Genomic DNA, 26,064 nt, shown 5'->3' on the forward strand with positions numbered 1-26,064 from the left:
CTTAACCACTTTGGCTACGGCGCAACACTTGTATATCCTTCTAAATTTGCACTACCTTTTTCGGTACTGGTTAATGTTATACTCACCAGTGTTCACATGTTATACTTTTATTTTCGATTTCATATACATACACATATAAAGCACATTATAATTTCTTACTTTCTATATAAACTTCCATTATCTAGCTACCTTTCCCCACGCATACTTGACCCACAATCCATATATAGCATCAATGGTGCAAGCATCAAGTCGAGGCATAGCTGCACCCTAATTATATGGGTGTGACTATGTACCGCCCACAACGAGTCCTAGCCATGGCTTACCTGCAGGGGGCGTACTTTTTCACATCCTAATGGATTAGCTTGGTTTCACATCCTTATATGTCCTAGTAAAAACCGAAGAAAACTAGTAAAAACTGAAGAAAGAAACCAAACCCGAGAAACAAAGAAAACAAAGAAAATCAAACAAAACATATAACGAAAGGGAAAAAAAAGGAGGAAACCCGATGAGAAAAAACAAAAAAAAACTATGAAAAACCAAAGGCAATCGTGCAAAACGGTGGAAACCAAAAAAGCCGAATTACAGTAAAGGGTTGACCTAGTAGAGCGCCCGCCAGAGGTGAGACGTAACTCCGCCTTGCAACTGACATATATAGCTATGGCGTGATTAGATTGCGAGCTACCTTTTTTAGGCAAGATTGCCAGCTAGCTACAATGACAGAGCTTCGTCTGGGCCACTTCTTCCTGAGACCTCCTATTGCCCCTCTTTTCGGCAAGTAGTCGCCCAAACGCACAGGGGGCTGTCTACTTGGGCCGGCACATTGTGGTGCGAGGGTAAAAAATCGCAAAAATAGTTTGCGATGGCGCCAACACGACAAGACTACTCTTGCAATTTTCTGAAATTGTGAACTCCTCTAGATATTCCCGCAGTTTTTCCAGAAACATGAACATTTTTGAATTTTTGAACCAAATCAGAAAACTCGAACAATGTTTGAAAAAAATGAAAATTTGGAAGCACCAACACTTTAAAAAAATTGTGAACAAAATTTTAAATTTAGATCAATTTTGAGATTCCCGACAAATTTTGAAATTGCAAATATACTCTTACGAAGTGAATAAAATTTTGAAAACAGGATATTATTTGAAAACTTTGAACTTTTTTACAAAATGCGAACAATTTTCTAAACTTAAAACACATAAAAATCTGAACATTTTTTGGAGACGCAAACATATTATGAAATATTTTGAACATTTTTTAATTTGTGAACAAATTGGAGAACTAGAACAAAATTTTGAAAGACAAATTAGCAAAGAGTGAAGTTTTTATGAATTTAAGAACAAATTTTGAAAATCTCAAAAAACTTTCGAAACGTGAACAAATTTTTGTATACATGAACAATTTTTATTGAAAACCCTAAAAGTTTTTGACACTTTGATCATTTTTTGCGAAATGCAAACAAAATTTTCAAATACCGAACATTTTTGTGAAATGTAAAAAAAATTGAAATGTTTAGAACATTTCTAAATTTTATATTCCCGCAATTTTTCCCAAAATATGAATATTTTTCAGTTTTTGAACAAAATCAGGAAACTGGAAAAATATTTTGAGAAAAACAATTTTTGGAAGCACCAACACTTTAAAACATTTAAGAACAATTTTGAATTCCCGGGAATTTGAAATTGCGAACATTATTTTAATAGGTGAATAAACTTTTGAAAACCAAACATTTTTTGCAAACTTCGAATTTTTTACAAAGTGCGAACAAATTTTTAAACTTCAAAAAACTATAAAATCCAAACATTTTTTGGAGACGCAAACAAATTGTGAAATAGTTTTAACATTTTTGGAATTTGTGAACAAATTCTGAGAACTAGAACCAATTTTTAAAAGAAAAAAATTTGAAAGCACGGACATTTTTTGAATTTAAGAACAAATTCTGAAACTGAGAAATTTTTTGAAATTCTGAAACGACTTTGGAAACACGAACAATTTTTGTATACACGAAAAATTGACTAAGGGCTCGATACAGCGCGAGGTGGGCCGGGCCACGAAGGGCACCGCACAAAAATGGAACTAAAAAAGCGCGAAAACTATCCCAAAAATACTACCTAAACATCGTGTCTAGGTAACCACTAGGATGAGCGATTGCAAGTGTCTAGGTACAGCGCTAAATCATTAAAACCTATCATAGCCGCTCTTACATGATTTTCTTTAAAAACAATAAAACTTAACAGATTTCGGAAGAGGTTCATGAACATGCTAAAGTACTGTGCTCTATTCAAGAAAAATGAAGTGATGTTGAAAAAAGTTCATCGATTTTCAAAAATAGTTCACAATATAATCGAAAAATGTTCATCAAAATCTTGAGAAAAAGTTCACAAAACTGAAAAAGTTCATCGAATTTAAAAATAGTTCATCTATTTTGAAAAAGGTTCATGAAATATGAAAAAGGTCATCCAATCTGAAACACAATGCTCATTGAATTGAAAAACGTTCTTCAAATTTGAAAAAAATCAGCAATTTTACAAATAGTTCACACAAAAATAAAAATATCATCGATAATGAAAAAACGTTCATTGCACTTTACAAAAGTTCATCTAATTTGAACAAAGTTCATCAAATCTAAAACTTCATTGACTTTAAAAAATTTCATCGATTTTAAAAGTTCATCGAATTTAAAAAAAGTTTCCTCGATCTAACAAAAGTTTATTGATATTCATAAATCTGTATTCAATTCGAAAATAGTTAAGCAATTTTTTTATAAAGTTCATTGCATTTAAAAAAACTTTATAGAATTTGTAAAATAGTTCATCCATTTTGAAAAAAAAATCATCATTTTTTAATAATAGATCATCAATTTATAGAAAAGTTCATTGAATATGAAAAAGAAAAAGAGACAGGGAGAAACGAAAAACCAAGAAAGATAAAGAAAATAGAAAAAGCAAAACAGAAAACAGAAAAAAAATGGAAGATAATCGCCGAAACCCGGCCCAGAAAATTGGTGAAATAAAAAGCAAACTGGGACTACGCGCACTAAGGGAAAGATGAAAAAGGGTAAAAAGAAGGAACATAGATGGCCAAGATGGTATGGTTCGCCCTGAATGAAGGGTTTGCGAGTTCGAATCCCAGCGCAGCACCCCCATTTTTTGTTTTTCAAAAAACAAATGGGCCAGCCCAGGTAACGCTGCTGCAGGCGCCGGTTAGGAAAATTGCCTTTAACCGGCGCCTGCAGCGCCGAATAGGATTTACCGATCCTATTTGACGGCCGCGGGCGTCTAAGAGGACGAGCCATTGCTAAAGCAAGTCGCCACTTGGTCCGGCCGACCTACAGATTTGGTTCGCTGTTGTTTCCCCATTGCTTGCGTTTTTTGTTTTGTTTTTCTTCTATGTTTTTTTGCTTCCAGTTTTTTCACCGTTTTTGGACGGTTTTCTATTGTTTTGTCCCAGTTTTTTATTTTACATTTTCTTTCTGTTTTCACTTTTCAGTTTTTCTTCCGTTTTTTAATCACATTTTTTTCTTTTTTATTTTTTTCTGGTTTTTCTTATGGCTTTCTTCCATTTTTTTGTTTTTCTGTTTAGTTTTTTTTCCTTATTTTATTGTGTACTAGCAAAAGAGCCCGTGCGTTGCAACGGGAGAAAAAACATAACACACACTCTTAACTCAACAACCATCACTCAAGACCACAATAGGTTCATCTTCTCTATTTTTGCGAGGCATCATATTTGTGTGGCCGCTTATCCTCCTTCTCACCCTCGCCGGCGATGGCCTCGGTGTTCACACAAAACAACAAAAAATGTGTGCTGAATATGGTTAATCCTAAGGCGTCTCTCTCTCCCTCTCTCCTCCCTCCCCCTCTCTCTCTCTCTCTCTCTCTCTCTCTCGCTCGCTCGCTTTCTCTCACTCTCGCAATAAGAAATCTGTTGTTTTCCCTTGCGACATTTTTCAGAGGTATGCACGTGTAGTTATCGATGTTCTCTTTTCCGTATATGGTTATAGTGGAGTGTTTACTTGCAATCCGGATCGCCGCCGCTTTGAAAAACGGATCTTGCGCTATAAATTATAAGTTTGCTTCCATAACAATATTTTAAAAATATTTAACAGGTAAAATTAACATCATATTTAGATTTCACATATTTTTTAATAAAATTTCGTATATAATATGTTAAAATCAAAGTTACGGTTTAAAAGATACAGATAATTTAGAAAATCATTTGGTTTGACTCAAATATATTTCAAAATAATATTTAGTGATACTTAAAAGGTAAAAATAATCTCATATTCATATTCTACATATTTTTCTAATCAAATTTCATATATAACATGTTCAAATCGGAGTTACGGTTTAAAAGATATGGATGATTTTTTTTAAAAACATTTTTTTGATTTAAATATAATCCGCGGATGAATTACCTAAAACATCAGGGGGGGTTTCAAAAAATGTAAAATAACGGTTCGGGTGTCACTTAAATCCGGACGGCGGGTTGATTTCAAAAAAAGACAGGGACTTTTGTGTAAAATACAAAAATAACGATTCGTTTTAACTTAAAATAGGACTGCGGGTTGAATTCTCTGAAATAGAGGAACTTTTCTGAAAAATGGCATGACGGACGAAAGAAACCCAATTTGCTTTATTATTAAAATAAGTAAAGATTATACAAAAACTTCATCATATATTAAAACAATGTTCATCCTATATTTAAGAAAATGTTCACTGTATACTAACAAAATGTTTAGCGTTTCTTAAAAATATGTTCGTTGTGTATTAGAAAATTGTTCGCCGCACATCATAAAAATGTTCAACATGTATTTTAAAATGTTGGGCGTATATCACAAAAATGTTCAATGTGTATTTATAAATTGTTCAGTGTATATGACAGAATTGTTCAGGGCATATAAAGTTGTTCATGTTTTTCATTTATTTGTTTCTTTTTTCAAAATTTGTTCCCTTTAAAGGTTTTCTTTGAATTTTCAAATTTGTTCACATTTTCAAACAGTATTCGTATTTTTTCAAGAAATTTTGTCACAGTTTTTCCAAGAATGTTAATTTAAAAAAAACAGATCTGCTACCATAGCTATTACTTAAAAGTTTAGCGCTGCCTTTTAGCATGCTACCATGGTCGGGAGTTCGACTTCACGCGCCACCTTTGGTTTTTCGTGAATTCTATGTTCGATGCTGCCAATGGACCAGCCCGTTTGCGCGCTGTTCAACGAAGGCTCTACTGTTGGACGCACGGTGGCATCCAATAGGAGCTCCCAGATCATCCGGGAGTCCACTGCCGGTTTAGAAACCAAGGTGCCAAAAACACCAAGGCCTAACAAGCAGAGAACAACCAAGACTCCAAGAGAGTCTCATCCTAGTTTGGGTTAAGATCCTTATGCATACTAGTAAATGTAGCATGTAGCTGTTGCGAAATGTAATATTTTGCGAGGGAAATATGCCAATTTTATTTATTGTATAATTAAACGAGAAACCTAACTTCCAGTCGACTGGATGTTAGCGACAGATCCGTACGACCTGATCATTGCTCACTGTGGATTGCATTACCTCGAACACCTCGCCCGGATCGCCCGCACAGCCCACGTCTGCTCCCCGATGCTGGCCTGTTCCCTCTTCCTTTTTTCCCTGACACAGGCCCGTCCCCTATACTTGTTTTCCTCACATGATCACATCCCGTCAGCCCATGTTCCCAAAGTAAGAGGACCATTTACCAATCGCATCCTTGCCCACGTTCCAAACAAGTTTGATAGCTTCCTGTGTCGGATAAGAATTGAACCATGTACCTCAAGTAGTAATTCCTACGACACAAACCACTACCCGGCTTTGGACTTGCTGCTTTTGAAACAAGTTACATGCTACTTGTTCTTGGTTAATACGATTTTGAACATTAAAAAATAGTGCTCAGGTCAATGATTCCGCCACTCACAGTGATTTTTTTGACCTGATTTTTTGTTGGAACATCCCCCAATTATGTCGTGTGAATAACATGGTCATTAATGCATCGCAGACCTGATAACTTACATACAAACACCCTGATAACTCACACATCACAGACCTGATAATTTATGTACCACGGTCCTAATAACTTTGGCCTGGGGGGGGGGGGGGGGGGGAGGGGGGGGAGGGGTGGTGATCAAGTATCCCCCAGTAACGTCCGTGTGAATAGGGATGGTAACTCACACAATCAGAGACCCGATAACTTATGCACCTCCGTCCTAGTACTTTTCGCGAGGGAGGGGTGATGAAATATACCCCTAGTAACTTTTATGTGAATAGCACGATAACTCAAACATCGTAGACCTGATAACTAATGTACCCGTCTTTGGTAAATTTGGTGACCGGGTGGGGGGAGGGTGGTTGATAAAATATACCCTTGGTAACTTTTTGTGTGAATAACATAATAACTCGCACATCGCAAACTTGATAACTGATGTGCCGCATTCCTGGCAACTTTGACGACGGTGGTGAGGGGTGGGGGAGGGTTGTTGATGAAATATACCTATGGTAACTTTTTGGTCAATAACATGGTAACTTACACATCATAGACCTGATAACTTAGGTATAAACAAAGCAGTAACTTTAGACTCGAATAAAAAGTTATTGAAACATACCAAGGTTACCTCTATGCAAATCCTATTTACCTAAGAGATTCATCACCACTAACTTGTTTATCTTGACATGCAGCTATGCCACCTCAGCCATCCAGCAACGTCATCTCTCAAAGATGTGTGTAACGATGACCCATCTCTGCCCGCACGCCTAATTAAGCAAGACATCAACTCTGAACATGCAATGCGTAACACCAACATACAGAACGAATCCAGCACCCTCTTGCCTAGCGGTAAACCACTTGGCTCATTGCATGTGCATGCTCCCATGCCATTCATAATTGTTTTAAGCATAACAGATTACGTTTCCCAATCCATCATCTCCTTCTCTATTAAAGTTCCACTAGGACGTCTCCTTAGGTCAGAACTCAAAAGCGGTGTCATTAGACCCTTCCCATTCGACTCCTCGATGCCACCCAGCTTCCTCCAAATTAAAGCATATAACCGTCCTTTAAAAGCCCCAGATTGACATTGCATTGACTACAACTACATCACGTGCCTATACGCTTGTCGCTCTCCCCAAAACAATCAACCATTGATTCCTCTTCCCTCATAAAAAATAATCCCTATTTCCTCCTCATCATGGGGTGCACCGGCTGTACTACAATATCCTCCTCATCATAAAGGAATTATGGTTTTAAGCGTCGATCTACTTTCCCCTAAACACTTATTGATAGCATTTTTCTCCTGTCTGATATGACATCCACTGTTCAAAAATATATATTTCAGGCAGTGTTTAGACTGAATTGGACAGTGAGCATAAACTTTGATATCCCAAGTAGTTTTTGCTATTTGAGCTTCAGGTTTGTCATTCAACTTTGCAAGCTGTCGACAGTACTTCAGAAATATCATTTGGTGACGGCCAAAATCTACTGATGCATGTATATCAATAGTCGTTACACACTCATTTTATCATTATGTGATGCAAGAAATATGTAAATAAATTTGTTCTATTTAAACATGTCCTAGATTGTACAAACTTTTGCGTGCATTTAATTTTTTTAGATAATATTATGAAATTTAAACCTTTCAGCCTAACTAGAGTATGTACATGAAAGGTTCAACATTATTAGCCGTAGTTCTTATAGATGAGTTGAAAAAGCATTCCTAATATTCGGAACACCATTGATGCAGTGATAATTCATCTATGGTGCTTCTGCCTTACTACATTTTTATTTTCTATCACATGAATATAATATAGTTGGTATTTTTCTCCAACTCTCTGTATATAACATAGTTCTTTTAGATGACTTGGAATCTTTCTCTCACATTTCCCGCAGTAACGCACGGGGCATCATCTAGTATCATAGTAATGTATGTATCCGGAGCTGATAACTTAGGTATAAATACCACGGTAAATTTGACCCAAGGGAAAGAAGTAGTTCAAAACACATCTTCGGTCACTTCTGTATAAATACCATGTTAATATACATAGGTAACTTTACGGTAACTTTATGGTAACATTGGGTTCACAATTTTTCAATCAAAAATGAAAGTTTGAGCTATAAAAAATTGTACATTTTTGAAATAGCGAGAATTTACAATGACATCAGGTTTCCTGTGCTCTACTGCATTTGCATGTGGAGAGAATGTTGGAGGAGCCATTTTTATGCCCCAATAATTTCCATGTAAATAGGATGGTAACTGGCATAGCACATACGTGATAACTTATTTAGCCTAGGTCTGATAACTTTTGACCCGAAAAAAGTCATCGAAACATACCAACATGGGATCTAATTTCGGAGGTCTCGTCGCGACAAATCTTTTATGTGAAAACGGTTTTTCAATCGAACCAACGGTTTGAGCTATAAAACATTTTGAAATTTCGTTTCTAAAGGAATCTTTGTTGACATCATCTTTTTTTCTTATCTACATGGATGCATTGTTAATTGGGTTCAATATGTGCATTCCATGCACACAAAAGAGATGTGCATGCGAGATTGCAGCGCAACGCTGCATGTGAGATTGCACCGAGATGATGAAATCAAGCAGAGAAGTATACGCACGATCGTCCGTACCTGTCGCTAACTTCCAGTCGACCAGAAGTTAGTCACGCCCATAATTAAATTATTATTGTTCATGAAATTGGTTTCTCTAAGATCCATACACACGCATAGACATGGAAATATTACAAATATGCTAATTTCAAAATATTTACAGAGAAAGATATATACACATGGGTGGGTGGGGCTTTAAGTATCATCATTTAAATTAGGACTAGCGCAAACTCAGCTCAGATTGTTTGGTTCCTTATGTGAAACTAACCCACCAGGGTTTAAGTCTTAGGCTTGGCAATGGTGGTCATATTTTCCTGGATTTACTTCAGGCCTTCTGGCGATATGCTTTCAGAGGGAGGAAACATTCCCCTCGACCATGAAGGCATTTATAACGACTTCGTCAATCTCAAGATAATGTGCTAGCTGAGTCTCTTCGATGTGCTCATAGGACTAGGTTGTGCATGCTTGCATTCATAGGGATGAGTGTACGACCGTCTGATCCAGACTGTGTTAAAAAACTATGATTTAGCGGAGTCGTGCAATTCATTAATAATTTATTTTGCCATCATGTAATTTTTATGTTTTGAAAATGGTGACTGTTCTAGAGGTTCTACAGTTGCACGCCCCTCTCTCTCCCAACCTTGCATATAAATCTTCTATCTCACCCCTCATTTGTTAACTGATTTCTCATCATTTATTCTATACTTTCTTGTCTTGCTATCTTCTGACGACCTACTACTCTTATGTCTATGTTCTCTACATGTAAAGGATTCTACCTGTGTTCTCTACATGTAAAGGATTCTTTGGACTAGCACTTCGTGAAAAAAATCAGACTTAAATTTCCAAAAAATCAGCACGAACGGGCGAAAAAGAGTATACCAAGTCACCATTGATTGGTGTAAAATATTCACTCGATAGTGATGTACCATCTCTGCTGACGAACAACGTGCCTATCAATGGAGACCCAATTGTTCATTGGTAGGATATATGTCAAGACAGGGGTGGCTGTTGTGTAACAATGATGCCTTCTATTCTATTTGATATGTATTTTCAAATAGAAATATTAAGTTTTGTGCACCATGGTTTTCGGAGGGGGAGGAAAAGCCTAGGTGACATGTAGCTTCTTCAGTGGCGGCAAGGAAGCAACAATGACGCATGCAAGTATAGAAAACATACGATGCAAGTTGGTCATGTCTCACATGGCTTGACCCAATAGTCAAAAACTATTCCATTATTACTTGAAATAGTGTGCACAAAGCGGGGTGCTCATAAATTACGTGCACTAACCATTTTGGAAAGAAATTGAAGGATATTAAGACAATGACACACAATTCCTCCATACAGACAAAAGACCAACAAGCATTATTAGGCAGTGCTATGTTGGATAGGGGGGGGTATGCAAGAAGGTGGTCAATGTATACATAGTGGCACACAGGATCTACGACGTGGTTGACTGTTGTATAGTGGTTGGGATTGGGGGGGGGGGGGGGCTGATAGGCAATGATCTCACATGGTTCCTCCATTTTGAAAATAATACCACCAAAAGTAAGGAGCAACAACCTTTTTGTTCAGTATCATGCAACTCCTTTTTTCTCTTAAATTGCCTCAAGCACAAACAACTAAACGACATTGTAGAAACAAACCCAAATGATAACTGCCGCACGTGTGGCACGAAGGACTCCGGCCCCGATATTTTTTACAACTAATGTTGGCATCTAAAAAGAAAAAGCAACCCCCCCCCCACCCCGCTCCGCACAAAAAAAACTGAAACTTGCTTGACCCACAGTCAAAAATAAGAAGTAAAATCAAAGGTGCTCATTTATATGCACCATGAACTTCCGCCCACCAACGATTTGGAAAGAAATGAAAGGATATTCAAACAATGTCAGTCATTTCTTCCATGCCAGCAATGGAGCATCAAGCTTATAATTAGGCACGTCTCTCTCCATGTAGTGGAAATGGCATGTGGCTCCCAATGAGGTATCATGCACCATGAAAAGCAAAGAGAAGTGAAGTTGAAATTGATGGGGAAAATTAGGGGGGCACGATTGGGGGATGGCGAATGTAGGTGCTCATCCTCGAATAACAGAATGGGCAGGAGGCGGATGGGTCTATGTTGCAACATGGGTGACCGTTATGTACCAGTTGTGCTTTTTGTTTGGTTTGACATGTGTAGTTAAAAAATCGTAACAAAGAACATTTTTGCGCCAAGATTTTGGGAGCGGTGCGAGGTATACCAAGCTAGACGATGTCGTCGTCGAATTTTTACTTTACTACCAAATTAATTAGAGGTAACAAACGTTTCCTTCAAATCTCAAGCAATCCTTTCTAGTTTCTTTCCCTTAATTTCAATACAAAATCCATTTTTAAATGGTACCATACAAATCATTTGGTAGATCGGGCTAGCTAGCATGAGCATAGACAAGCATAGACGAGACGTTGATGGATCGATGGAATAGTGGATCAGGCGGCAGTGTTGGTTGGCCTGGGGACATACTTGCGGAGCCAAATCTCACGTTGTCCTATGGAGATCTTGACGAGTCTCTCGCCGTTGAGCACGAGCTTCACGATCGCCTCTGTCTTGAAGATAATCCGGCCGTACATAGGCATGTGGCCTCCCTTCGTCTTCTCCATCATCACCCTCACCACGCAGTCACCCCACCTCCTGCAACATGCACGCAAATCATGAGACATGATCGAGTTCCAATCATCATGGATCATCCATGCAGATCTTAGTAGATCCATGTGAGAGAGGTGTCGATAATAACAAATACGGACATCACAACATCATATTCACTAACATCATAAACAAAAACTCTTCCTCATAAAAATTCTCATGATCAAGTAGCAATCCATTCACATATTAATGTGTAGAAAATAAATTCTCTTGAAATCCAACAAACTATGTTCTCAGTCTAGAAACAATTACAATTCATATTATTTCTTCAGAACAGTCTATTTAAGAGCTTTTGTGTAGAAAACTTCCGATGCTAAACTATCATATAGTCTTCTAATGATTGTTTAGAACAAGTTGTTTCAATCAAACACAAAGGAAGATAGGAGTTTAATGATGCATAACCCAACTTACTTACCATAGAGATAATTATCAACAGTAATAACTCATGATCATATATATTCAACTGGATATATGTGTGTGGATCTTTCCCTAACATAGTACAATGATTGCCAATGGAGAATATTTGAGTTTGGAATAAGATAAGTTGACTCAAACATAAAAATAAAGTTGATGGAAAAGGTAAGAAGAAAGGCCCTTAATAGAGGGAAGCAGAGGTTTTCATGCACTTTTGAGTTGGATGTGTGAGTTTTTAATCAAAATAAACCTCAATTTAACATTGCCCCTTGTGATAGTAAGCAACATTTAGCATTCTGTTGATTTTATTACTTTACCATCACAAGTTCTTACAAACCTTATTTCCCTTCCAATAAAAGATCATACATACTTGAAGGCAATTTTTGTTGCTTGCACCGATGAAAACTTACTTCAAGGATCTTACTCAATCTATAGGTGTTATACTGGACTATTAGGGAAGAAACTGGGTTTTGGGTTTTCGGATGCACAAGTGCTATTCCCACTTAGTGCGGAAGTATTTGGCTAGCAGTGATTATAAAAAATATCATATGTTGGAGGATCCATGATAATATAACTTCTATGCAAATATACATAAATATAACTCATCCGTTGTCTTTCTTGTCCAATGGTACATCTCCAACGTATCTATACTTTTTGATTGTTTCATACTATTATATTACCAATCTTAGATACTTTAATGCTATTATATATCTTTTTTGGACTAACCTATTAACTCAGTGCCTAGTGCCAGTTGCTATTTTTTTTCTTATTTTTGGATTTTTAGGAAATCAGTACGAAACAAACTCCAAACATGATGAAACTTTACGGTGATTTTTTCTGGACCAGAAGGGACCCGAGAGCGTCCAGGAGGAGGCCAGAAGATCTAGGGGAGAGCGACGAGCTCGCCGGTGCGCCCCATGGGGGTGCCACCTAAGCTCGTGGGTCCCATGCAGCTCTGTTTGATGTAATTCCAACTCCATAAATTCACAAATATTCCAAGCCAATAGAGAGCCACCCAAAACACTTTTTCCCTGCCATAAATTTCTGTTTTTCTGTGATCCCATCTAGAGGCCTTTTGCAATACACTGTTGGAGGTGGAATCGATCACGGAGGGCTTCTACATCATCCTTGCTGCACCTCCAATGATGTGCGAGTAGTATATTTGCATGTGAGGGTTCACAATCACAAAATATGACCAAGATATGTTCAAGATAGTATATTTTCATGTGAAATCTGTCTTTCTTGTACTAATCATTTATTAATTGTTCAAATGACCAATGTTGTATTTGTTAAATTTCAATATATTTTACTTCCTAAAACCATTGTGAAGACACTAAATCCCATTAGATCAGCATATGAAATTGAATTGCAATGCTAGGATACACAAATAAAGGAAAAGCAAACAAAATACTCATGCTATTTTTTATTATAGATACTCTCAGCATCGGATACAACTAAAACACGAAGGAACAATAGGGCACATTGCAATCTATTTCATACTACAAATTTTACTAAACCATGATAATAGATAATAGTAATGACAAAGGTTGTGATACCCAAAGCTTCAAACAATCTAAGGGTGGCGCCGATACCAACTACTCAAGTTTCCTTCTATGGTGATGGCGGTGGTTATGAAACACGCTTGTCATCCTTCTTCCAAGGCATAGATTCTCCATCAAGAAAAGAAGAGGTGGAGTCTGAGATCTTGAAATTTGTAGCCAAACCCATCATCTTGAACTTGGTCTCATACTCATAGTTTTGATTATGCGGATCATAAATTTGATCTTGGAGATCTTCAACATTGAGGTGGAGGCGATCAATTGCCTCCCATGTCTTGGTACTCTCCCACTTCTGTTCATGGAGCAATTCTGTTATCATGGTGTGGTTTGCATCTAGTCAACGCTCCACCATCCTCTGGCATTTGAAGAGTTCTTGCTCCATGTCCCTAAGCCTAGCCTTCTTGTCTCCCTCCTTCTTGGGCCCTTCAAGATCATTGATGTGGAACACCCCATCCCCATGCTCCAAGGTTTTGGGATTCATCATAACCCTAGGGAGATAATGTTGATGACTTCTCAAAGAACTAATCCTTGGAGGAGCTTGAGGATGCCATCTAGCTCTGAAAACCCTGACAGAAACAAGATTGTAACTAAAGCAGCAGGAAAACTTCTCATACATATATCAAAACATTTGGGGGAATTTATAGGATTTTTTTCTGTGCGAGACAACCATACGGGAAAGAGACGAAGTCAGGAAGGTGTACGGGGGCCGCACACAGTCAAACGGCATGCTCTAGGGGGCGCCACCAGGGCGCGTGGGCCCATGGTGCATCCTAGGCTCCTTCTTTTCCCCCAAACATATTAAATATTCCAAAACTGACAGATATATTAGTATTTCATGTATTTTTAAAATAAGTCTACTTACCATACAACGTACCTATTCCTTTTTCCGGGTTCTTGAGGCTTCTCGAATGGTTTCTTTTGTATGCAATTCCGGTCTAATTACATGAAAAATGTCTGAATCTATGTTAATGCGATTACCTATAGTATAATGTTTTAGTCTTTGCCCATTAACTACCTTTGGTTTATCTCCTTTGGCGTTATTTATCTTGATAGCTCTGGAAAGGTAAACTTCTTTGATGATATATGGACCTTCCTACTTGGAAAGAAGTTTGCCTTCAAAATGTCTGAAATGAGACTTGTACAAAAGAATTTAAAATCAATGTTTAAATGTCATTTCTAAATCCTTTTATCATGCCATCTTTTATCTTTTTCTTTGAAACACTTGGCATTTTCATAAGCTTATGTTCTCCAGTCATCAAGAGAACTCATATTAAATAACTTCTTTTCTCCAGCAAGTCTGGAATCATAGTTAAGCTATTTAATTGCCGAATAAGATTTATGTTCTAGCTCAAATAGGTAAATCATGCTTTTCCATAAACCAGTTTAAAAGGGGACATTCCTATAGGACTTTTATAAGAAGTTCTATATGCCCATACTGCATCATCTAGTTTCTCAGACCAATTCTTTCTAAATTTATTAACAACCTTTTGCAAGATCAATTTAATTTATCTATTAATTAACGCAACTTTTGCAAGTTTAGCCCATGAAAAGCACAATTAGATTTTATTTCAACAACTAAAATTGATTTAAACACAGGGATTGGAATTCGCAAAAGAAAAAATAGATATAAATGCCCCAAAGCTTTGCTGACGAGTGAAAAAGAGTATACCAAGTCACTATTGACAAGTATAAAGTCTCCACTCAATAGTGTCTACCATCTCTGCTGATGAACGACGTGCCCTGATACGTCTCCAACGTATCTATAATTTTTGATTGTTTCATGCTATTATATTACCTGTTTTGGGTGTTTATGGGCTTTACTTTACACTTTTATATCATTTTTGGGACTAACCTACTAACCGTAGGCCCAACCCAAATTGTTGTTTTTTTTGCCTACTTCAGTGTTTCAAAGAAAAGGAATATCGAACAGAGTCCAAACGGGATGGAACCTTCGGGAGCGATCTTTTTGGAACAAATGCAAACCAGGAGACTTGGAGTGGACATCAAGCAACAAACGAGGCAGCCACGAGGGTGCCCGGTGTGCCCCCCACCCTTGTGGACCCCTCATGGCTCCATCGACGTACTTCTTTCGCCTATACATACTCCCGTACCCTGAAAAAATCGAGGGGCACCACGAGAACCTAATTCCACCGCTACAACCTTCTGTATTCATGAGATCCCATCTTGGAGCCTTCGCCGGCGCTCCGCCGTAGGGGGAATCGACCATGGAGGGCCTCTACATCATCTCCAAGGCCTCTCCGATGAGTTGTGAGTAGTTTACCACAGACCTTCGGGTCCATAGTTATTAGCTAGATGGCTTCTTCTCTCTCTTTGAATCTCAATACAAAGTTCTCCTCGATGTTCTTGGAGATCTATTCGATGTAACTCTTTTTGGGTGTGTTTGTCGAGATCCGATGATTTGTGGGTTTATGATCAAGTTTATCTATGAGAAATATTTGAATCTCCTCTGAATTCTTTTATGTGTGATTGGTTATCTTTGCAAGTCTCTTGGAATTATCAGTTTGGTTTGGCCTACTAGATTGATCTTTCTTGCAATGGGAGAAGTGCTTAGCTTTGGGTTCAATCTTGCGGTGCCCTTTCCCAGTGACAGCAGGGGCAGCAAGGCACGTATTGTATTGTTGTCATCGAGGATAAAAAGATGGGGTTTATATCATATTGCTTGAGTTTATCCCTCTACATCATGTCATCTTTCTTAATGCATTACTCTATTCTCCATGAACTTAATACTCTAGGTGCAGGCAGGAGTCGTTCGATGTATGGAGTAATAGTAGTAGATGCGGGAAGGAGTCGGGATACTTGTCACGGACATGATGCCTATATACATGATCATGCCTAGATACTCTCATAACTATGCAATTTTCTATCAATTGCTCGACAATAATTTCTTCACCCACCGTAATACTTATGCTATCTTGAGAGAAGCCACTATTGAAACCTATGGCCCCCGGGTATATCTTTTATCATCTAAGTTTTCCATCTACTTTTATATGCATCTTCTACTTTCCAATCTATATCACAAAAATACCAAAAATATTTATCGTATCTTATTATCACTATTAGATCTCACTTTCGCAAGTTACCGTGAATGGATTGACAACCCCTTTATCGTGTTGGTTGTGAGGTTCTTGTTTGTTTGTGTAGGTGCGTGGGGCTTTTGAGGAGCCTCCTACTGGATTGATACCTTGGTTCTCAAAAACTGAGGGAAATACTTACGCTACTTTGCTGCATCACCCTTTCCTCTTCTAGGGAAAACCAACGTTGTGCTCAAGAGGTAGCAACAAGGATTTTTGTCGCCGTTGTCAGGGAGGTCTTCGCTCTAGTCAAGACATACCAAGTACCCATCACAAACTCATCTCCCTCTCATTACATTATTTGTCATTTGCCTCTCGTTTTTCTCTCACCCACTTCACCCTTGCCGTTTTATTCGCCCTCTCTTTCACATTCGCCTCCCTCTTTTGCTTTCTCCTCGCATTTTCTGCCGTTATGTATGAAATTAGGGAGATTATCGTCGATATGGACAATAATATCATGGAAAATTATGATGCTCCTGCTGAAGAACCCCCTATCTTACATTCTAAAAAGTTTTGAATTGGTAGTGGTAATATTATTGGAAAAGGGGTTATTCAAGATTTCTTTACTTGTGCAGGTGCTTTACCTTCTATGGCTAGTTCTATTCTTCATAGAACTAGTAGTCTTGCGGATGCTATCGCCATGCTTATAGTTGAACTTGAAAGACAATTTATGCACATGCATCCTTGCATACAAAGGATTTCCTAGAATTTTCTAATATTGAGCATTCTTCTGTTTGGCACATGAGTTTAGATTTATAATAAGAGAAGCCAAAGAAATTTTTGTGCACTATAGGGTGGACGCTGGCCGTCCTCCCATAGAGGCAACCCTCTTCTATCAAGAGGCAATAACATGTTTCCAATCTTTGGACTATGTTGCTTTTAATGAAAACCTTAGAAAAAAGGTTCCTACCACTGTTCTGGTTGATAGAATTTCCGGATTTAATAATGATTTTGCTATTCCAAATAATGAGTTAGGATATTCTCTTGAGTATAGACTCATGAAGTTCTGTCAAAAGAATGCTTATAATGATGAATTGGTTATGCAATATGAAGGGCCAAAGGAGGAACCCATACCTCCCGAGATTGATCTTGGGGACTTTTGTCCCATTAAATTTAGCCCTTTTGTTACTTTTGATTGCCACAAAGAAAAAATTGCTGCTGAACGTAGAGAATATGAGATGAACTTTTGTGATCTATCTTATTATTATAGCAATACTTAGATCTATTCTCGTGATTATGCCTAGCTAGGGGCGTTAAACGATAGCGCTTGTTGGGAGGCAACCCAATTTTATTTTAGCTCCTTGCTTTTTTTTTTCTTCTGTTTAGTAATAAATATTTCATCTAGCTTCTGTTTGGATGTGGTTTTATATTTTAATCAGTGTTTGTGCCAAGTAGAACCTATAGGATAACCTACGGTGATAGTTACTTTGATTCTGCTGAAAAACAGAAACTTTTGTGCGCACGAGAATTATTTTAATAAATCACAGAAACGTTATTTTGCATTGATTCTTTTTTCTGTAGATCAATAGACAAATTTACCAGGACTTAATATTTTGGTAGGATTTTTAGAGTTCCATAAGTATTCGAAAGTTACAGATTGCTACAGACTATTCTGATTTTGACAGATTCTGTTTTTCGTGTGTTGTTTGCTTATTTTGATGCATCTATGGCTAGTATCGGGGGGTACGAACTATAGAGAAGTTGGAATACAGTAGGTTTAACACCAATACAAATAAAAAATGAGTTCATTACAGTACCTTATGTGGTGGTTTTTCGTTCTTGCACTAACGGAGATTATGAGATTTCCTGTTGAGTTTTGTGTTGTGAACTTTTCAAGTTTTGGGTAAAGATTTGATGGACTAAGGAATAAGGAGTGGCAAGAGCCCAAGCTTGGGGATGCCCATGGCACCCCAATATATCCAAGGACAACCAAAAGCCTAAGCTTGGGGATGCCCCGGAAGGCATCCCCTCTTTCGTCTTCGTTTATCGGTAACTTTACTTGGAGCTATATTTTTATTCGCCACCTGATATGTGTTTTGCTTGGAGCGTCTTGTATGAAATTAGTCTTTGCTTATTAGTTTACCACAATTATCCTTGCTGTACACACCTTTTTGTAGAGATACTCTTGATTTGAATTTATTAGACTACTCTATGTGCTTCACTTATATCTTTTGAGCTAGATAATTTTTGCTCTAGTGCTTCTCTTATATCTTTTAGAGCACGGCGGTGGTTTAATTTTGTAGAAATTGTTGATCTCTCATGCCTCACTTATATTATTTTGAGAGTCTTTTAGAACAGCATGGTATTTGCTATGTTTATAAAAATTGGTCCTAGAATGATGGGCATCCAAGTTGGTATAATAAAAACTATCATACAAAGTGAATTGGATGCTATGATCAATTTTATGCTTGATAATTGTTCTGAGATATGAGGATGGTGATATTAGACTCATGCTAGTGGGGTAATTATGAATTTAAGGAATACTTGTGTTGAAGTTTGTGATTCCCGTAGCATGCACGTATGGTGAACCGCTTTGTGATGAAGTTGGAGCATGATTTATTTATTGATTGTCTTCCTTATGAGTGGCGGTCGGGGACGAGCGATGGTCTTTTCCTACCAATCTATCCCCCTAGGAGCATGCGCGTAGTACTTTGTTTTCAAAGACTTGTAGATTTTTGTAATAAGTATATGAGTTCTTTATGACTAATGTTGAGTCCATGGATTATACGCACTCTCATCCTTCCACCATTGCTAGCCTCTCTTGTGCCGCGCAACTTTCGCCGGTACCATACACCCACCATATAACTTGCTCAAAAGAGCCACCATACCTACCTATTGTGGCATTTCGATAGCCATTCCGAGATATATTGCCATGCAACTTTTCACCATTCCGTTTATTATGACACGCATCATCATTGTCGTATTGCTCTTGCATGATCATGTAGTTGACATAGTATTGGTGGCAAGGCCACCTTCATAATTCTTCCATACATGTCATTCTTGGTTCATTGCATATCCTGGTACACCGCCGGAGGCATTCATATAGAGTCATATCTTGTTCTAAGTATCGAGTTGTAAGTAAATAAAAGTGTGATGATCTTCATTATTAGAGCATTGTCCCAGGTGAGGAAAGGATGATGGAGACTATGATTCCCCCACAAGTCGGGATGAGACTTCGGACTTTATAAAAAAAGTCCAAATAAAAAAAGAGAAAGGCCAAAAAAAGAGAGAAGGGACAATGCTACTATCCTTTTACCACACTTTTGCTTCAAAGTAGCACCATGATCTTCATGATAGAGAGTCTCCTATGTTGTCACTTTCATATACTAGTGGGAGTTTTTCATTATAGAACTTGTCTTGTATATTCCAATGATGGGCTTCCTCAAAATGCCCTAGCTCTTCGTGAGCAAGCAAGTTGGATGCACACCCACTTAGTTTCTTTTATTGAGCTTTCATACATTTATAACTCTAGTGTGTCCGTTGCATGACAATCCCTACTCACTCACATTGATATCTATTAATGGGTTTCTCCATAGCCCGTTGATATGCCTAGTTGATGTGAGACTATCTTCTCTTTTTTGCCTTCTCCACAACCACCATTCTATTCCACATATAGTGCTATGTCCATGGCTCACGCTCATGTATTGCGTGAAAGTTGAAAAAGTTTGAGAATACTAAAGTATGAAACAATTGCTTGGCTTGTCATCGTGGTTGTGCATAATTAAATACTTTGTGAGATGAAGATAGAGCATAGCCAGACTATATGATTTTGTAGGGATAGCTTTCTTTAACCATGTTATTTTGAGAAGACATGATTGCTTTGTTAGTATGCTTGAAGTATTATTGTTTTCATGTCAATATGAACTTTTATTTTGAATCTTTTTGGATCTGAACATTCATGCCACAATAAAGAAAATTACATTGAGAATTATGCTAGGTAGCATTCCATATCAAAAATTCTGTTTTTGTCATTTACCTACTCGAGGACGAGCAGGAATTAAGCTTGGGGATGCTTGATACGTCTCCAACGTGTCTACAGTTTTTGATTGTTCCATGCTATTGTATTACCCATTCTGGATGTTTATGGGCTTTACTTTACACTTTTATATCATTTTTGGGACTAACCTACTAACCGGAGGCCCAGCCCAAATTGCTGTTTTTTTGCCTATTTCAGTGTTTCGAAGAAAAGGAATATCAAACGGACTCCAAACGGGATGAAACCTTCGGGAGCGATCTTTTTGGAACAAATGCAAACCAGGAGACTTGGAGTGGACATCAAGCAATAAACGAGGCGGCCACGAGGGTGACCGGCATGCCCTAAGGGGGTGGGCGCGCCCTCCACCCTCGTGGGCCCCTCGTGGCTCCACCGACGTACTTCTTTCGCCTATACATACTCCCGTACCCTGAAAACATCGAGGGGCACCACGAAAACCTAATTCCACCGCCGCAACCTTCTGTATCCGTGAGATCCCATCTTGGAGACTTCGCCGGCGCTCCGTCGAAGGGGGAATCGACCACGGAGGGCCTCTACATCATCTCCAAGGCCTCTCTGATGAGTTGTGAGTAGTTTACCACAGACCTTCGGGTCCATAGTTATTAGCTAGATGGCTTCTTCTCTCTCTTTGAATCTCAATACAAAGTTCTCCTCGATCTTCTTGGAGATCAATTTGATGTCACTCTTTTTGCGGTGTGTTTGTCGAGATCCGATGAATTGTGGGTTTATGATCAAGTTTATCTATGAGAAATATTTGAATCTCCTCTGAATTCTTTTATGTGTGGTTGGTTATCTTTGCAAGTCTCTTTGAAATATCAGTTTGGTTTGGCCTACTAGATTGATCTTTCTTGCAATGGGAGAAGTTCTTAGCTTTGGGTTCAATCTTGCGGTGTCCTTTCCCAGTGACAGCAGAGGCAGCAAGGCACGTATTGTATTGTTGCCATCGAGGATAAAAAGATGGGGTTTATATCATATTGCTTGAGTTTATCCCTCTACATCATGTCATCTTTCTTAATGTGTTACTCTGTTCTTCATGAACTTACTACTCTAGATGTAGGCAGGAGTTAGTCGATGTGTGGAGTAATAGTAGTAGATGCAGGCAGGAGTCGGTCTAGTTGTCACGGATGTGATGCCTATATACATGATCATGCCTAGATACTCTCATAACTATGCACTTTTCTGTAAATTGCTCGACAGTAATTTGTTCACCCACCGTAATACTTATGCTATCTTGAGAGAAGCCACTAGTGAAATCTATGGCCCCTGGGTCTATCTTTTATCATATAAGTTTTCCATCTACTTTTATTTGCATCTTTTACTTTCCAATCTATATCATAAAAATGCCAAAAATATTTATCTTATCTTATTATCTCTATCAGATCTCACTTTCGCAAGTTACCGTGAAGGGATTGACAACCCCTTTGTCGCGTTGGTTGCGAGGTTCTTGTTTGTTTGTGTAGGTGCGTGGGACATTTGAGGAGCCTCCTACTAGATTGATACCTTGGTTCTCAAAAACTGAGGGAAATACTTACGCTACTTTGCTGCATCACCCTTCCCTCTTCAAGGGAAACCAACGCAGTGCTCAAGAGGTAGTATGCCCTTCGGTGGAGACTCAATCCTTCATTGGCAGCACAGTATGACATGCACTGAACCTGCCAATGGAGGTGTTTAGCGGCCCATAAGTAAAAGGTGATTTTATAGCCATGGTACATGGCTCCAAATGAGTTGTCACACGCCAAGAAAAGTAGCTAAGAACTTGGAATATGAGAGGACTAGAATATCCGGAAATGGGTGAAAATGAATTGGAGGAGGTGGGCATTGTCGGAAGGTCTACGTAGATGCGGTCAATGTCCAAACAATGGCACCAGGGGATCTATGTCATGGCATGGGTGGTCGTTGTATAATGATTATGGCTTTTGCTCTATCAGATATGTAATTTTGAATAAATAATAATAGCTTTGTGCACCAATGTTTTAGGAGAGGAAGCAAAGGATACCTAGGTGAAGTGTGGTTTCTTGAGTGGCAGCATGGAAGCAACAAGCACACATGCAAGTATAGAAAACATACAATGCAAGTCAGACATGTCTCGCGTGATTTGACCCAGTAGTAAAAAGATAATTCATTGTTATTTGAAACAATGTGCACAAATTAGGGTGCTCGTAAATATGCAATGTGAAATAATAATCGAGAAGTTGTGTGCTCTAACCGTTTAGGAAAGAAACCGAAGGATATTGAGAAAATGGCATGCGGTTCCTTCCATATTGGCAAGCGACAAATGAGCAACAATCTTAATTAGACCATGGTATGTTGGGGGTGCGGTGGTGGGGGTATGTAAGCAGATGGTCAATATCCAAATAGTGGAACCCAACGATCTATATCGTGACATGGTCGACCGATATATAACGATTGTACTTTTTGACCGGTCTGATATGTAGTATCAAATCATAATTATGGAGTTTTGCACGCCAAGGTTTTGTTGGGAGGAAGCGAATAATACTGAGATGGCAACCTAGGCAATGATGTCACATGATTTTCTTAAATAAGGAGGAACAAGCTTTTTTTCAGTCTCATACGGTTCTTTATTTCTTCTAAACTGGCTCAAGCACAAACAACTAAACTTCCTTGTATAGAACATATGACAAAGCACATGCAAGTATAGAAAATATAAAATGCATGTAAGGTATGTATGTGGCTTGATACAATATTAAAAAAATAAGATGTAAAAAAATCCAGGGTGTCGATATATATGCAATGTGAAATAAAAACCTACAACTTTTGTGCATCAATTATTTGATAATGAAACTAAAGGATATTTAGACAACGGCAAATGTTTCTTCCATGCCGGCAGGGAGCACCAAGCTTAATTAGGCATGCCTCCCTCTGTAGAGCGGAAACCGTACGTGGCTCCCAATGAGGTGTAATGCGCCAAAAAAGGACAAACAATAACGAGAACTATAGAGAGAGAGAGGATTAAAGTAGAGTTGAGATGGACTCGGAGAATAAGAGGAGGACCATAGTTAGGCAAGGTGCATGTATGTGCTCATGCCCAAAAATCGGCACGAATGGGTGAAAAAGAGTATACCAAGTCACCATTGATTGGTGTAAAATCTTCACTCGATAGTGATGTACCGTCTCTGCTGACGAACAACGTGCCCATCAATGGAGACCCAATCGTTCATTTGTAGGATATATGTCAAGACATGGGTGGCTGTTGTGTAACAATGATGCCTTCTGTTCTATTTGATATGTAGTTTCAAATAGAAATATTAAATTTTGTGCACCATGGTTTTCGGAGGGGGAGTAAAAGCCTTGGTGACATGTAGTTTCTTCAGTGGAGGCAAGGAAGCAACAATGACGCATGCAAGTATAGAAAACATATGATGCAAGTTGGCCATGTCTCACATGGCTTGACCCAATAGTCAAAATCTATTCCATTATTACTTGAAATAGTGTGCACAAAGCGGGGTGCTCATAAATTACGTGCACTAACCATTTTGGAAAGAAATTGAAGGATATTAAGACAATGACACACAATTCCTCCATACAGACAAAAGACCAACAAGCATTATTAGGCAGTGCTATGTTGGATGGGGGGGGGGGATGCAAGAAGGTGGTCAATGTATAGATAGTGGCACTCAGGTTCTACGACGTGGTTGACTATTGTATAGTGGTTGTGGTTGGGGGGGCTGATAGGCAATGATCTCACATGGTTCCTCCATTTAGAAAATAATACCACCAAAAGTAAGGAGCAACAACCTTTTTGTTCAGTATCATGCAACTCCTTTTCTCTCTTAAATTTCCTCGAGCGCAAACAACTAAACGACATTGTAGAAACAAACCCAAATGATAACTGCCACACGTGTGGCACGAAGGACTCCGGCCCCGACATTTTTTACAACTAATGGTGGCATCTAAAAAGAAAAAAGCAACCCCCCCTCCCGCTTCGCACAAAAAGAAACTGAAACCTGCTTGACCCACAGTCAAAAATAAGAAGTAAAATCAACGGTGCTCATTTATATGCACCATGGAATCAAAACCTAGAACTTCCGCCCACCAATGATTTGGAAAGAAATGAAAGGATATTCAAACAATGTCCGTCGTTTCTTCCATGCCAGCAATGGAGCATCAAGCTTATAATTAGGCATGTCTCTCTCCATGTAGTGGAAATGGCATGTGTCTCCCAATGAGGTATCATGCACCATGAAAAGGAAAGAGAAGTAAAGTTGAAATTGATGGAGAAAATCAGGGGGGCACGGTTGGGGGATGGAGAATGTAGTTGCTCATCTTCGAATAACAGAATGGGTAGGAGGCGGAAGTATCTATGTTGCGACATGGGTGACCGTTATGTACCAGTTGTGCTTTTTTTTGGTCTGACATATGTAGTTAAAAAATCAAAACAAAGAAAAATTTTGCGCCAAGATTTTGGGAGCGGATGCGAGGTATACCAAGCTAGACGATGTCGTCGTCGAATTTTTACTTTACTACCAAATTAATTAAGAGGTAACAAATGTTTCCTTCAAATCTCAAGCAACCCTTTCTAGTTTCTTCCCCTTAATTTCAATACAAAATCGATTTTTAAATGGTACCATACAAATAATTTTGTAGATCGGGCTAGCTAGCATGAGCATAGACAAGCATAGACGAGACGATGATGGATCAATGGAATAGTGGATCAGGCGGCAGTGTTGGTTGGCCTGGGGACATACTTGCGGAGCCAAATCTCACATTGTCCTATGGAGATCTTGACGAGCCTCTCGCCGTTGAGAACGAGCTTCACGATCGCCTCTGTCTTGAAGATAATCCGGCCGTACATAGGCATGTGGCCTCCCTTCGTCTTCTCCATCAGCACCCTCACCACGCAGTCACCCCACTTCGTGCAACATGCACGCAAATCATGAGACATGATCGAGTTCCAATCATCATGGATCATCCATGCAGATCTTAGTAGATCTATGTGGATAAATAAACTTAATCAATAGATCGAGTAGTGTTTGTCGGTGCACACTTACTGCCTGAAGTACTCAAAGATCTCCTCGCGGTGGATGGCATTTCCCTTGGAGAAGGTGATGAACATGGAGCGGCAGTCCTCCGGCACGGCCACTAGTTGGGAGGTGTAGGGCGCCGTGAGCTCCGGCGGGTGGAGAATCAGCCCAGTCTCGGACCTCTGGAGCAGGGCATGCATGCGGTCGTCGAATACGAACTTGCCGACACCGTCGAGGAAGTGGGCGACCCCGCGGATGACGAGGTCCTGGTGGAAGGTGAAGAAGCCCAGCTCGATGTGGACACCGCCTTGCATGCAGAGCGCAGAGATGATCGGGATGTGCGGGAGAACAGGCTTTTTGTGGCGGAGGCACTCGAGGACGGCGTTGGCCTCTTCTGCGAGAACGGCGACAGCGTCGGGCGCCATGGCTGGGACGTGGTGGATGGCGGAGATGGTGCCTGGTCCAACCACACCAGCAGCGCCACCACATTCTGGGCTTTGTTTGGGCTGCCACACACAGACAAAAACCGGTCGTATGCCTGCCGTGCGACATTGTACATGTACAACACCTCGCGCACAGTCATCGCCGCCATGGTTGCTCTGATTATTTGGTTGCTCTTGCATGGGCCGTCCGGAGAAGAGGAAGGGGTGATGGGTCGATGGGGAATGGACCGGTGTTTGTAGGTTCTCCTGCTCCTGTTCCGGCGACGTGGTTGCGTTCCGCATGGTGGAAGTTTTAATGA

This window comes from Triticum aestivum, chromosome 3B (genome assembly GCF_018294505.1).
Source record: "Triticum aestivum cultivar Chinese Spring chromosome 3B, IWGSC CS RefSeq v2.1, whole genome shotgun sequence".
Taxonomy (NCBI): Eukaryota; Viridiplantae; Streptophyta; class Magnoliopsida; order Poales; family Poaceae; genus Triticum; species Triticum aestivum.